At 39.4% G+C, this 16,327-nt stretch overlaps 1 protein-coding gene across 1 annotated transcript in view; it reads left to right on the forward strand.

Moving 5' to 3' along the window:
• RASSF8 (Ras association domain family member 8) overlaps positions 1-16,327 on the forward strand; it is a 78,171-nt gene that overhangs the window by 22,341 nt on the left and 39,503 nt on the right. Inside the window, exon 2 of the mRNA XM_042835099.1 lies at positions 16,020-16,118. The gene's annotated coding sequence lies outside the window, so the exon portion shown is untranslated. The remainder of the gene's footprint in view (positions 1-16,019; positions 16,119-16,327) is intronic.

A 16,327-nucleotide genomic window follows, 5' to 3' on the forward strand; every position in this document is an offset into this window, starting at 1 on the left:
AGTAGAACAAGGACCAGCAGGCATTGATTCTGTACTTCCAAGGGAAAACTCATCTTATGTGTATCTAATGTACGCAGTGAACTGTGTGGATTATTTCTTTCTGCTGCAAATGGAAATAAAGTATTTCATCTCTCCTCACATCCTAAAACAAAAATAAGACTTTAAACTTGAATAAATGACAATGACCAAATCTTGGCTTTGTAATCAAAATGTAAAGTTGCCTTTAAATTTTAATTTCACCATGCTGTGCTCCTAATTTGTAGTTTATCCAATAAGTCATTTTGGCTGCAGGGTACCAATTGGTGCACCTTTAATATTTTTGAGATGGCCAGTATTTTACAAATATGTTGGGGTGACGAAGTGTACATCTACCTACAGCACAGCTTTTTGAATGCTGCTTGGGTTTAATAATTTGTTTCCTAAAAGGAATGGAGTATCTATGGGGAGGGATATATATGCATGTCAAAGACAGCTCTTTTGTACAGGCTTGATGAATCTCTGTGTCTTGCTGCTCTGTAAAAGTAACTCTGAGTTAAGAATGAAATGCTCTGCAGTTCTGGTGTTCACGAGGGTCTGTGTCAAGACATTTGAAGGCACTAGAACTGAAACATATTGATGACAAACACTTAAGTTGTATTCTTCAAATTGGTCCATATTCAACTCTCCAGTTATAGCAGCCCTTCCCTGTATTTTCCAATTTCTAGGACTTCCTCTAGAACATTGCTGGGTTTTCAGATTATTTTCCAGTGGTGCTTTGTAGATATGTATTATTGCTGCGTTTTCAAATGAGATTAAATGCTCATCTCTACTTGTGAGGAACTTTTAGAACTGTGTTCATTCTAATTTCGGGGTTTGTTGTTATATAAAATATGCTCATGAGATTTCCCTTTTGAATATACTGTTTTATTTTGATGAATTAACTCAATTCTAGATGATGATATGAAAGCGAGTATTTGCAAGTGGGAGTGATAGTGCAGCTATGCCTCATCTTTGAGGTTTTCCTGTGAGGCTGCTGTCTACGCTTTGTATTTAATCTATGCAAACTTGGTGCTGTGATGAAGAGCTCTTGTATTGTAGCATCTATATTCTACTAAATGTTGCAGAGTGCTTGTGCATACGTACAAATTGGATGTATAGTTCAGTTATGCAGTAACATCCAATGGATGACGTACTCTTACAGTCAAGCGATTGCAGACATACTTTATTGTGTTAAAGGCAAGTAATGTAAACCAATTTCAGTAAATGTTGGACAAGAATCAAATTTGAAAGAGTAAACTTCTGGCTGGATTGTTATGAGCTGACTAGTGGTGCAGTAATGAAAAAATTGTTGATACATTAAAGGCAAACTGCCAGGAGAATGCTGATTCTGATTTCAGTGCATTTAAACAAATATATTACCAGTTATGTAGCATTAACAATTATGAAGGCTGCAGTTTTGATTGCTTGGGAGACTTCACTCGAAAAATGTATTTGTGAGGCTTTTATTCCCAGAATCAAGCAGTAAGAATATATGTATTGGTTTTGTATGGTCACTAATGTATGTTCACACACACACACACACACACACACACTCTATAATGGATCAGTAGTATGAAGAGTTATTCTGGGAGTGATTGAACCAATGTTTTTTGTCTTTTGTCCCAAAAATGTTGTGTCATTAAATAATTGCTTGAGTAATCCTTAAATTTACAAAATGTAATGATCACACTTGTATAGGGAATTAAGTTCAGTGCAAGGTATGTGCTTTCCTATGCTTTTTCCAGGTTAATCTCAGGTGGATTTCCTGCAAGAAGGATGGATAATAAGATTTATAAATAAATTAAAAAAAAAAAACAAAAAAACTACTAAAGGATCATCTGATTAAAACACAACTGAGAAAAATTAGAGTGAATAATAAGGGTGTGATGTTAGATGTTTCTTTCTGAGTTGCACATGCATAGATAACTCTTGTGGCTCCTTGTCTTTGTTAGTTCAGCTGCCTCCTTTAAAGAAGTGAGCTACTTAAACTTTGCTCCTCTGAAAATGTTTCCCTTTAAACCAGGATATTTCATGGTGCCATTGGCTGGGCTGGTTGCACACAGCCCCTTTTGCCTTCTAATGGATAAGGCATGGCAAGTGTGAGCATGCATCCAGCACTTAGGGAGATCAGGCTCTTGATGCCTTTTTGCTGAAGACCTACATTTCAGAAGCAGCTCTTCTTTCTACTGGGAACACTCTTCCAAATTTGTAATGATTTGCTGTTTCAGTTACCTTTCCTGCTCTATCCAGGACTGCATGTCACAGGCAGTGCCTGATAGCACTCAGCTCTTGCACCTTCCTGCTGAGCACCAGTCTGAAGAGAGGCTGGCTTCCATCATCTGCACTTTGCACCAGCATCAGCTGTGTGAGGAGTTACCTCAGCTGTTAAAGTGCAGTTTTGCAAAAGCAGAATCTCAGCTATTAAACTTCCTCATCAAAATGCTGCTAAGAGACTGCACTTTAAGCAGTGAATGCAGTAGCATTTAATTTCTGTGGCATGTGTTAAAGGCCACTGGCTTTCAAACTTTGATTGTTGTTCCCCCTCTCCCCCCCCCCGTTTTAATTCTGAATATTTCTCATGAAAACTTATGTTACTGAATGCTTTGAATCCATTTTCTATGGATTTTCTAAGTACTTCTTTCCTTTGATTTACACAAATACAGAATTGCATGAGAACTGCTTACATCTACATGTCTTGTAATAATGCCTGCCTCGCAGATCTGGACTAATACTAAGAACTATCACATACTGATCCTGAAATAATTTGGCAAAGGAAGCTAGTACTAACCTAGGCTGTTAGATTTTTGGAAGCAAAATGGCCTTTATGTCAAACGATACATTGGCAAGTTAGAAGTGCCTTTGCCCAGTGGTATTGCCCATGCTTCCTTTAGCACGGGGCATTTGCTTAGGAATTATGATTACTGAGTAGTTGTTGCTGCCCTTGGAGCTGATCAATGGAATGTGGCTCCATATCAGCAATAGTTTCACTTGAACTCTGATGCTAGAAATAGGAAGTTTTAATACAGGCTGTTGGTGCCATTGCAGAAACCCACCTTTCATTTTACATTGTAGAATTATTTAGCTTAATTTAAAACTGTCAAATGTTTATTTGTCACATAATAGTTAATGATATAACTGTAGTTCTGTTTTTTCACAGAACATGTAATTCAAAAGGAAGTGGTATCAATTTTCACTCAATGCTCTTCCTGCATGTAGCATCTTATGTAACATCTCCTTAAGGACCTTGTATGTGAACTGTTGCAACTTACAAGGGTGTTATTGAGGTTCCTTGTGGGAGTTTCCAGCTTGATTTGGAAGTGAATGCTATAAAAGGGATAATTAGTGCTTTGTGCTGGTCTTGTGTTTTTGAGGGTGGAATTCTCTTATGTCACTGTGGGAATTGGTGGGAGACAGAAGGGAAGAAGGAACTGGACAAGCTGATGTCCAGTGTCTGAGTAAATGTAAAAACCTTCTTTCTTTTCATCACAGCCACTGGAGATGCTTAGTCTTAAATCAGGCAGAATGTAAAAGTACAGCAAAACATTGTGATTAATTAATTAGTGTAAATGATGATGAAAATAAGTGTGGATGTGAAATAAAAGCAATTTCTAGTTAGGCTGTGTTATGTCAGTAATGCGGGGCAAGTATAGGTCTTCTTGGAAATGCTGTCAGTACTGCTTCTTCTATCTTTTACAGCAATAGAAAGTGCTTTCACCTTGGAGAAAGGGAATCTGAATGATGTACGAAAGCCTGCTTGGAGTAAGGGGAGCAACAGGAGTACAGGAGAATGCAACAGCAATAGTGAAAAGCCTTCAACCAGAGATGTTACCTTCTTGGAATACAGGAGTCAAGTAGCTGTCTTACTGCATTCACAGCATTTCAAGAGGCTCAGAAGACTGAGAGGACTGTGATGCTGAGTTACAGTACTTTAACAAGCTAAGGTGCATCTGCTCAGCTGTGGCAACTTTGTGCGGACTCTTAACTGTTCTCCATTCATGTTAAAATGCTTTAGTAGGAATGTCTTCACTTGAGTTTTAAGCTAGTGGGCCAAGACTAGCAACTCCAAAGTTCAATAATGCTCTGCCTTCTTAAGCTTGGTGTTTGTCTTGATGCACAGTGAGTTAAAACACCTGAAGTTTTAGATGTCTGAAATCTTTGAATGTGAGCTTGTAGCTCCTAATCTGCCTTTTTAGTGGAAGATGTTCAAAGAAATCTTGTCCAGTGTTTAAGGAGTTCAAATTGCACTTCCATTGTAAAACTGCTTGTGGCTAAGCTGCTGAACTCCTGCCACAGTATCTATATGCACCTGGGAGCCTCACACTGACTACTGACTGAGGCAGGATGCTAAGATAGTTGGATATATGATCATATGTAAGCAGTTGGTGTTTAAAGTAGAACTCCTTCCTTATTTTGTATTGGAAACTTTAGGCTGGGGAGAGTTGAAATGACTGAAATACCATTGCTATTATCTGTTGCAAATTAACTTTGCCAAGAATTACTGTTTGTGACCTCAGTTAAATTCTTGTAAGACCAGCATCTTGTGTGCAGTAGTGACTGTGCACATATTATCAGAGCCTTCTTTTTGAAAGAGTAGAGCAAAACTAAGTGCAGTGAGATAGGGGTGAGATGGATCGGACCATTCACACTACCAATGAAAGCTAAAAATGCTTGTAAGCATATTGAAGGAAGATACTTTGTATGAAGTAGTAAAACTGGATGAAGCCATCAGATGGGAAGTAGTTGCTCTTCATTGTTGTAATCTGCTGCTTTAAGTCAGCTTGCAGTGGTGTTTGCCTAGTGGTGTAATAGGATGGTTGGTTTGTAAAACAGCATGGGGATTAGAATTTTGCTTTTGTTCAGAGATCTCCAAAGACCAGTAGAGATGAGCCTCGAACAGTAATTTGTAAGAAATTTGAAAGTAAGAATCAAACAGTAATTTGTTTTGGGGATGAAGCATAGGAAGGAAGCTGTATATTAATAGTGGTCTATTTCAAAAGTATCAAAGGCTGATGGAAGGATTACAATCCAGTGTGTAAACTGGCAATCATGAGGGAGCAACCTTCTCATGGGAGAGCTCAGGTATGGGGCACCCTTCGTTCAGGTTGTTTCATCTGTTCCTAATTGGTATCTTAAGGTCCTTTCATAAATGATACAAAGCATAAAGGGGAGAAGTACACTTTTGTTTCCCCCTCAAATAATTTGCAGTGGCAGCACTGTACAGCAGACCTGTGGTGAAAAGTTAGGTTTACAAACTTTCGTTTGTAAACTTTTTACAAAGTTTACAAAAAGAGTTTGTGGGATTTGCTGACTTGCTCCTCTGAATCAGGGGAGAAATTGCCGAAGAATTCTGAGAACAGTGAAGACATGATAGGCTTTATTACTGTTTTTATCCGTTATTTCAGCTTGTTCTGCTAATTGCAGCAGGATCTGAATCCTGCTTTTGAACTTTGAAGGAAAGCTTTCACTTTCTCTTGGCTTATGTTGGGCACTTAATTTTAAGTAATGATTGTCCCCTACAGTAAGTATATAAATCGTTGTTCCACAAAGGGAAGGCATCTGAAGCTAGGTGGTGACTTCTATTTTGGCCTGACTGGAGGCGATGCAAGGACTGCGTATGTCAACTAGAACCTTCCTGTACACCCCTCTCTGCCTGTCCCTGGAAGAGTGTTCTTTGGCTTGAAATGCTGATAAAGACAAGGCCTTGGAGTTCTGGAGAAGGCTCTCTCTCCTTCTGGTGTTCTAATTTTTGAACAGACAGACTAGTCTAAGCATTTTTATCTTTATTTTAATTTGAGTATGCAACATGCTTTGTGACAAATCTGTTACCTTCTAGATTGCAAGATACCTTTTTGTGCTTATTTGCTTTGGTAAGCTTGATCAGTCATTGTAAGGGTACCTTCTCTCCATCTTCTGTTCCATACCTTGCAATTATCATCTATCGGTTTTACCTTTTCCAGAGAATTAAAATACTGAATGGTAGGAATTGTGTTTAAGAAAACCTGTTTTTATCTTTTTTTTTTTTTTTTTTTTTTTTTTAATTTTTTTTTTATGGCTGGAATTATTTGCATTTAACAACCATAGTGATTTGAGATGTGAAGAGATTGACTAGATCCCTGTTCTTGATCTTCCGCAGGAGCTAGAATTCTGCAGTTTTGATGATGGTACAGGGTGCTGCTGTCACTTGTAAACCAACTGCCTGGTTTGGTTTTATTTTTCAGTGATGTTGTACTTACCAGGAAACGCACAGCAACTTGTAATCTAGTTGCTCGTGTCCTTTCAAATGTAGAATTATGTTGCCATTGACACAAATTAAGTTCTGTAGTTGTTAAAGCAAAAACTTGTATGCTATCAAGTAAACAAATTTCCAAGTCTTCAGTGGTGTAATCCACTGCTTGCCCATTTCTTAAAAGTGGTCTTAGTTCTGCTAGATGATAATTAACTACTAGTCAATGTCTAACAGGAGATCATTATTACTTCTGAAACTGTGGGAGTCCAATTGCTTTCTACACAGTTTCTCTTAAGTAAATCTCTTTGCTGAGACAAGCTGTGGCTTTGCTTACTGCTGTTTGAGGTGGAGGTAATGGCTTGTGATACAGAGATAAATTTTTCTACATCTCCCACATCTGTCTTACACATACACCTATGCAAGGTCCAAACATCCATGAAATTCATTCCCCTGGAAAGATTACTTCCAGACGATTGATTAAACTTGCTGGGGAGTGCAGCAAAACCTGCAAAAGTCAACTTTGTGTTTCTTCCATCACCTCATTGCTAATTGCAAGGTAAGGGAAAGTTATAGTCAATGGCTTCCACTGACTGCATAATGAAGTAAGAAATTAATGGTACGAAGAATCAAATGAAAATGTGTTATTAACTACTTCTACTATATATTGTTTATTTGATCAGTGACAATAATTTCACTAACATTTCTTCAAATACTTGAAGGTGAGGGAGAGCGGAGGTTGGCTGAAGGTCTGGTGGAGGGTGCTCCTTATCAACAAGGACAAGTGCTTACAAACAAAACTACAAATCTGCAAGATTTCAGGCCCAATGTTCCTTTCTGCAGCTGCCATCTGTGACTGTTTTTATAACCATGAAATGCCTAACAGCTGTATATTTCAGTACTTTCACCTTTATTATTCAGTGTGTGCTTTCATTTATATGTATTTGAAATTCATTTAATAGAAGCTGGCTATTTGCAAGCACAGATTTTCTTGAACTGTTTCCTTCTACTTCCTTTTACTCATCATCGTGAAACCTAAATTAATGAGATGTTTTTGGTTTTTTTTCAGTACCTGAAATAAAGACCTCTAACATACTGGTGAAAGCGTGCAAAGTCTCTTTGGCCCTTCAGCACTGTAACTTTGCCTTATCTGCAGAAGAGCCAACAAGAGGCAGGCTTTCTGGTGTTGTATATGAGTGGAAATTTTGTCTCAGTGTGCAGTCCTTTCTTTGTAGACGTGTTGATGTATGTGGGGAGGAATTCACTGATCCTTTATGCCATTTCAGTGCTAGTGAGCCATATGAAACAGCTTGCACTGTAGTTTCATTGGTGCATGTGTTATGCTGCACTGTTAATATGTAATGTTTTGGTTCTTTTAAGTCTGGATTTGATTTCTGACTCAGCTCGCTGTAAATTGAGGGCAGCCATGTCAGATGAGAGATGGAAAAGGTAGGGAGAATGGTACAATTTTTGGCTGCAGAGCTGACTTCTACTTCAAAGTGTTAACAGAACTATGTGCATTTGAATCACATGTGAAGATTGAAATGCATTGCATGCAAGATGGGAATCACAGAATAAACTGCTCTGGGCCTTTAGAAAACAAGGAGTTTCTGTATCTGCTGGCAGTTTTGCTGCTACTTGCACAATTTTCTGTGTTTCACTTTTTCCTAAGTAATTATAAAAAGATTGGAATCTGGGGATTATTGGGAGTAAGATAGAACTGCATTTGAAGTCAGCTTAAAATAACCCCTTTAGCCCTCTGGGGAATCGCTTTTTTTTTTTTTTTTTTTTTTTTGCATGACAACTTTTCCAACTAACCTTTTGATACAAGTATGTAGGGACATATAATATTCCTGCCAGTGTTGGAGACAGAAATTATGTGAGAGTAGATTTTTGAGTTGATTTTGGTTAATTCCTAAACCAAACTGATTTAAGTTTACAAATTATTTGTAGTGACGTGTGCTATCTTCCATCTTTTTCTGTTCCTGATGTGGATTTTGGGAACTACTTGACTTCACTGTTCCTATAAAAATAAGACAAGTACAAAATGATGCTGTGGAAGCAGAAAAGAATGACCTTGATCTGCAAAGATGACAGCAATCCTTCTCACTCACTTTAAAATAAAATGGGCTCTCTAGAATTGACTATTGATTGCTGTGGTGTGCAAATAGAAATTGGTCTCTCACTGTGTGTGGGAAGTTGTCTCATTTCTTCAAGAGTTATAATATTCACTTTTTGAGAATGCAAAGAACCGTTGGATACTGCCTCTACATTATGATCAGTGTATACTGAAGTACTGCATTAATACTTTGTTCAGTTCTAATGGCCAGCATGTGTGTGCAGTGGCAAAGGAAGTGGATTTTTTATTCTTCAATTACTGTAGCATGCTTGTTCCTAATTACATTAATGCATGTGAAATGGGTATCTTAATCAATTTTTTCCCCCAGTAACTTTCAACCAGATTTATCCTTAAGAAAAGTTAAAGTGAATTATACACTCTGCTGCCATCTTTACATAATTCAAACACTTTAATAATTGGATGTCTTGTCCATTTATACTTTTTCAGAGATTTGCATGGTTAAGAACAGAATATCCTGAGTTGTACATGACCCTCAAGAGTCACCAAGTCCAACTTCTGACTCCACAAGGGACCCTCTACCCCCAGTTCAAACCCTGTCTGAGAATGTTGCCAAACGCTGCTTGAACTTGAGTAGCTTGTGGCTGTGACCACTGCCCTGAGGAGCCTGACCACCCTCTGGTGAATAACATTTCCTAATATCCATGTGACATCTTAGCAACATGCATATTTTAACTTGTATTGCTTATCTAAAATGCGTCACCTATAGGACCAATAGTAAGTGATCTAACTTGACATGCTTCCTGGTGACCTGCAGTCCAAACAAGTCACTGGATGTGAAAACACAGACCCGATCTCAATTCTGTTAAACATCCTGACTGTATTACCTTGGCATCTTTCTTTCTTTAATTATACTTTCTCATTGTTGCTTTTCTGAGAATCGGTGCAAAATTTAGCTGTATGTAGGCTCGGCAAGTATTTGTGATGCTGTTCAAAGCATTAATTGTAGAGGGTAAAATCACACAGTTCCTTTCAGAGGGAAAAACAAGAGCTGAGTAGAAAGGGGCAATCACCTCCCTCTCCCTGCTGGCCATTCCTTTTTTAGTGCAGCCCAGAACGTAGTTGGCCTTCCAGGCTGCAAGCACACACTGCTGGTGCATGTCCAGCTTCTTGTCCACCAGGACCCCCAAGTTTTTCTCTGCCAGGCTGCTCTCAAGGAGACCTTCCCTCAGTTTGTGTAAATACCTGAGAGTGCTCCAACCCAAGTGTAAGCACCCTGTGCTTGGCCTTATTGAACCTCATTCGGTTTTCATGGACCCACTTGGAAAAAATGTAAACAACAAAGTAAATTTTTCCTGCAGGAAACGATTAAAAGCATGCCTCCTATCTGTAAGTGTAATGTTGCAATGCATGCTGTCTTAAGAAATATGCTGGCGTGTAAAAGAATTGCTAATTTCTGTGCTATTATGCTAGTATTTTTCCAATTTGCACAGGAGAGAAGATCATAGGGTCATGTAGTGGAGCCATGCAGCAATCTCAGATTTATTTTTATACAGGTCATTATATGGTTATTGATGGATAATTTTGATTAATTGTGATGAGAAGGTAATTGGGACCATATGACCCAGATGTGGTAAAGACCTCCATAGCTTGCAGCACCCAACCTTCCTTGCTGTTCTGTCCAGAACTTACCGTTCACCACAGCCTCAAGGCATGAACAGATTTGTTTGTACTTTGGATATGGTGGGACATCTTCTTAGATTGTGACCTTCAGGTTAATAATTTGTAGGTTCCATATGATGTCTGCAGCATTTCAGACTCGCCATTACCTTGACAGAGGTATAAGTTAACTTCATGGTTCTCGCATTACCCCATAGAACTGACCAAAATGTTCTGACTTTGGTAAAAGTACAGATGTTTACTTGCTGGTAATGATTCAGTTTTGAGATTTCTGTTTCCATATGCTTTTCCTTTATGGCTAATTGCTACTCAATTTCAACAAAGACAGTAATGGCTTTCATTTTAAAGATTTCCTGCTTGTAGTCAAGGATATTGCTTTCCTGTATTTAAATGTAAGACTTTGGAAAAATCAGCTTGGTTTCTTTTTTTTAATGCTATTTCTCAGTAAGGTCTTTTTCACCATTGTAAACTGCTTCTTGTTTCTCCTAAATTTACTTTCAGCAGGGGATTCTTTTGTTTTTTCACCATTTGGGATACAGAGTCTGTCATTCAGTAAACTAAAGAACTACTGTTAGGGAATGGAGGTGAAAAAAGCGTTGATGGGAACAGATACTCAAAACAGCCATTCTGGAGTTTCATATTCTCTGAAGAGGTGGCCAACACTTTTGTTCAGTTTGCAGGTGCTTCTTTTTTGATAATTACAGAACTGCAGGGTCTGGAGTGGGCCTCTGGTGCTCATCTAGTCTAACCCCCTCCTTAGTAAGACAGGTTACACAGGAAAGCATCCAGGTGAGTTTTAAACATCTTCAGACGAGACTCCACAGCCTCTGTGGACAGCCTGTTTGTTGGCCCTTGTTCTGTCAGCGGGCACCGCTAGAAAGAGCCTGACCCCATCCACTTGACTCCTGTCCACTAGATATTTATAAGCACTGAGAGGATTCCTCCTCATTCTTCTCTTCTCTAGGCTGAATGGTCACAGGTCTCACCCATTCCTCTTAAGGGAGGTCAGGCCCCTCATCATCTCTGCTGGACTCTCTCTAGAAGTTCCCTGTTTTCTTTAACTGGAGAGCCCACGTTCTAAATGTAGACTCACTGGAGCAGAGTAGAGGAGGAGGATCACCTGCCTTGACCTGCTGGCCATGCACTTTTTAATGTATCCTGGAATCATATTGGCCTTCCTAGCCACAAGGGCATGCTTAAGGTTTGTGGTCAACCTGTTGTCCACCAGGACACGCAGGTCCTTCTCCACAGAGCTCTTTTCCGTTAGGTCAGCCCTTAACTTGTACCAGTGTGTGCAGTTGTACCTTCCTGAACTGCTGAACTTTTAGGTTCCTTTCTGTCCACTCTCCAGCCTATTCAGATCTTGCTAAATGGCAGCACAGCCTTTTGGTATGTCAGCCATTCCTACCAGCTTTGTATTATCAGGAAATTTGCTCAGGGTGATCTCTATCCCTTCATTCAGATCACTAATGAAGATGTTGAACAAGTCCAGAGCCAGTACCAATCTTTGGGGAATACTGCTAGCTACTGGCCTCCAATTATACCGCACTACTGATCATAATCCTCTGAGCCCTGCTTGTTCTCAGTCCACCTCACACTGTGCACTTGTCTATCCCACACTTCCTAAGCTTACCTACGAGTATGTTATGGGATACAGTGTCAAAAGCCTTGCTGAAGTCAAGGTAGACAATATCCACTGCTCTTCCCTCGTCTACCCAGTTTGCTATGACATCATACAAAGCTGCTTGGTTGGACAGGCATGATTTCCCATTGATGAATGCATCCTGATGACCTTCTTTTCTGCTTGCTGAACAATGACATCCAGAATAAGTTATTCCATCACCTTCCTAGGGACAGAAGTGAGGCTAGCTGGCCTGTAGTTTCCTGGGTCCTCCTTCTTGTAACTTTCTGAAGATGGAATTACAACAGCTTTTTTCCAGTCCTCAGGCAGCTCTCCTGTTCTCCATGTCCTCTTACAGATGATAGAGGCTAGGCAGTCACTTCTGCCACCTCCCTTGTCTTCGTGGGTACATCCCATTGTGCCCATGGATTTGTGTGCATAGAATTTGCCTAAATCATCTCTGAGCAGGTTGTCCTTGACCAAGAGGAAATCTTCCTTTCCCTAGACTCTCTCTAATTCTGGGATTCTTAGGAGGCTGTCTTAGAAGCAAAGACTGAAGCAAAGGAGGCATTCATTAACTCTACCTTTTCAGTGTCCTCCATTACCTGGGCACCCACCTCATTCAGCATTCCCTAATCTTTCTTTTGCTATTGACGCACTTAAAGAAGTCTTTCTTGTTGTCTTTGACCTCCCTCACCAGATTTAACTGCAAGTATGCCTTAGCCTTCTTTGTTGTGTCCCTGTATGACCTGGCAATGTTCCTATATTTCTCGCATGTATCTAGACTCCTTTTCCACATTCTGTAGACTTTCTTCTTCTATGAGCTCCTTGCTCATGTACGCAGTCATATACTCAGTTAGATGGAGTCTTTGGTTCTCTTTTTTTTCATCATCACTAGGAAATCTTTTGTTCTCGCTGGGTAGGCTCCAGGGTGTAATGCTAATAGTTGCTTGGTATAACCAGGGATAGCAGAGTCCACATGTGTCTCAATGACATCTGCATGCTGAGCTCATCAAGATCTGCACCAGCAGCAGTGACCCACTGAAGAACTCAACCCACCACCTCACTGTGCTGACATGCACTGTTTGGTCTCTATACATTCAGCAAGCATTAATGACTGTTGATGAGTACCATTTTTTCTGCGTGGAAGAATTAAATTCATTCAACTCCATATGATTGTTTCATCTGCACTTCCATGTTGGATGCCATTTTGTCAGACTGCCCCTCTGCTGCCATCTGTCATGTGGCAACAAAATGTGATGGGATATTGTTGGGAAGGTTCAGCCTCTACTGCCATTGCAGCAACATCTGCCTCTGATGCTGTGGGCCAACATCACAAAGTAGGAGGCATTAACTTGATAGCAGCCCTTGTACTTGCCCAACAGTGTTTACATATATATATACATATACATACACATATACGTGTACGTGTGTGTGTGTATATAAAACAGAATTTCATTCTGTAGCAGCTTCAGGTTTGCGTACTTCTCATCCCTAAACCAAAGCAGAGTCTGAAGTTTCTTCAGTTTGGTGAAGCAATGATCGTGCTTAGTTTTCTTTGTTGTTTTTCAACTCTTTTCCCCTATTTCGCCTGAGAGGGAGACCTTCCCACCTGCAAAAAAGAGAGTTTTCTCTCTTAAAAAAGCTAGAAGTCTTACTGTTTTTATGCTTTCTCCCTACCACTGAGTTCCTTGTATGTGCAGTGTGTGTTTTTGTCTTGATCTGTTTATCATCTGTGTGATTTTACCAATCTGGAGATGTTTTATGTATCCTGTTGATCGTGTTGGTTCACCTTGATAAATAAGCCGACTTCTTGCAAACTCCTATGTTGTATATCTCTCATTGGAAGATGTTCCTGTGGGCTGCTTCTGGCACTTGTGGGCGTGCATCTACCTAGCGCATAGTAGGAATAAAATATGACTTTTAATGCTACCTACTTCTGCTGACTGAAAAAATATGTATTGTTTTTTTCACCCTATATGCTAGAGAACCTGGTCAGTGGTTCGTGTTGGATTCCTTCTCTTATATTTAATGAGACTGGATGCTCAGCTGACGTGCATCTTTTTTTTCCTGAATCTTTTTACTTCTTTTAAGAAGTCAGGATCTGTTGCAAATGCTTGATTTAAGGCTCCAAACTACAAGTCTGTAGTGTGAGCACAAGAATACTTTTAATATTTTCCCTACGACTTCAATAGGCCCTCTTTTTTTTCCGACTAAAATACATAAAACTTCTCTGCTAAGATGTCTGGATTGATGAAAGGAATAAAAAAAAATCTTTTCCTCCAACAGTGGCTTGATTAATGGATTTATTGTTTGCAGAGATTTTGTCAGGAAGCCATATGGCTTGAGGAAAACAAGGAGGAAGTGGCTGATGTTGAGAATCTGATTTAATAGGGGTCCCTAAGGACACAATGTGGCTCTTATCCTTACTCCTTTGCACTCAGTTTGTAAAGTGGTCTAAGAAGAGCTTTAATGCTTCAGCAGAGCCAAAGATAATAGGTCTCTGTTTGAGCGGAATATCAGACCCTGCTGCCGGATCTGCATCACAGTGGCTCAACTCTCAGGGCAAAAACCCGCTGCTCTTATCCTTTTGTTTAAGATATTCTCGAGTAGTTTGCGAGGAACGGCAATCGAAATGCTTACTTCTGGTATCTTGGCAGTTGATCAGTTGGCATTGGTGAGGACAACTTTACCATCTCGAAGCTGGACTCTCTGCTTGGGGTGAGGTGTTATTTCTTTTCTTTCCACTCCTTTCTCTCCTTTTTACTCTTCCCTTATTCAGAAAAATTCAAGCAAGTGTGTCTGTGTCCTGCAGTCAGGTTTCTTATAATCTAACGTGTATATGGAGTTCAGTAACTGAAGCTTAGATACTTGTGATTCAACCTGATGTGATGGTTTGGGTGAATGTTCAGCCTTATCTGTGATAGTTTGATTCTAGTTAGGAGTACTTGGTGAAAAAACCTGAGTGGAAAATTCAAAGCAATGTTCTGGAGTGTAAGTGCTAGCAACTATGCTAAGGACGTTAACCAAGCTCTTCCTTGTGTGAAAGTAGAGTTTCTCTGCTGAGAGGCATAAACTCACCAAAAAGCTTATGATTATGATCATAAAACTTATGATCGCTTCAGAAGTGAAGTGAAAAGTTCATGTGAAGCATGAGCAATTATTTGTGGGTCTGCAGAATCTGGAAAGCATGAACATCACTTGACAAAAACATATTGCAGCTATGCAGAATTCAATGAATATTGCTTTGTGAATGAAAGATAAGTATTCAGGCTGTGGTTGTGAAAACGGCTATACATGTGCCTTAAATCTCTGGAGGTCCTGAACATCCTATTTAGAAATTTTGAGCCACGGAGGAAGCAGTAATTACTTCTGGAAGGCTTCAGTGCATGACACTCGTAGTCTATTATTACAATATACCAGTCTTTCCTTTCTAGATCTTTAAGAGGTTTTTTGCTGATTGTTTTCTGGCCACTTACGACATAACTTATGCTGGAGTTGCTGGTTATTGAATCTATGGCAAATACTAGGGGAAAAGCAGTTTGCATTGCAAAGATGCAAGGAAAACTTCTTTACTTTAGAGCTAATACACACTGCTGTCAGACTGAAGTTTCTAATTAGCATTCAATGTAACAAATATGTTCAATTGAAGTATTATTCAGAAACTCTTCTATAGAGGCTTAAAAGCGACTACTTTTCACATGTTCTCCCTGGCTATGGCATAGTGTTAGGCAGTGTTTGTAGGCCTGGTACCATCATGCTGTTAAGCATAATTGTAGTAAGCAGCCCTTGCAAGCTGATTAATATTAGTCTTAGTCAGCTGTTCAGGATTTGTTACCTTTTGCCTACTTTGTTTGATTCCTTATGTATGCATATGTTAACTGAGATTTACCACTACAAGGGAGTCAGTGTATGCAGTTCATACAGTCTCTATGCACACGGGGGTTTTTGTATCTGGAAGACTTCCAGTTTGAAGATTATTTTCTTTAAGAAGAAAATTAGGAAAGAAGATTATTTCACAATCTCTTAAATTTACAATACAGCAGTGGCAGATGCTCATGACTACCTAGTGTAGTGTTCGGTATTTCATAACATTCTGGAAAGCTGATGAAATGCTGTTTACCACATTCGGTTATTTATAGCAGTTATTTCACCTGGTTAAAAAAAAAAAAAGTAGCAAATTAAATACAATACTCCGTGTTCCTTTTAAACTATTGGAAGAAAAGAAATTCTAGTTTTATGTAGCTGTTACGCTATGTTTTTCTTAATCTGTACACCCGTGCTGGGGAAGCATTTGTTTCAAAAGCACTAAAGGGAAGAGGGGGGAACTATAGCTTCCCTCTTGAGATAGTTTTACTAATTTACGACTTTTTTTTTTTTACTTTTTTTTTACTTTTCAGCAAGTGACCTTGTCAACAGAGTTGGCCCTTATGCCTGGAGCAGCAGATTGCACTAAGCCCTCTGCATAACCAGACATCTCTATCTGTCTTCACTTGCAGGTAAGAAGTTATGACAAATTTCAGGTAAGAGTTTTCCTTCTCCTTCCTGAAAATGTTTGTACATAAAGCACACCAAGAACCTTAGAGGTTAAAGAGTTTCCTAAGTGTGTGTGGATATACTGACATCACTTTCTTCCTCAAGTTAGACATCTGAGGAAGCTCTCAGCTCCCCTGTTCTGTGCAACATTTGCTTTCTCGAGATGGTTGTG

The sequence above is a fragment of the Centrocercus urophasianus genome, unplaced genomic scaffold, assembly GCF_019232065.1.
Source record: "Centrocercus urophasianus isolate 14NV4802_14NV808 unplaced genomic scaffold, USGS_Curo_1.0 seq_5, whole genome shotgun sequence".
NCBI lineage: Eukaryota > Metazoa > Chordata > Aves > Galliformes > Phasianidae > Centrocercus > Centrocercus urophasianus.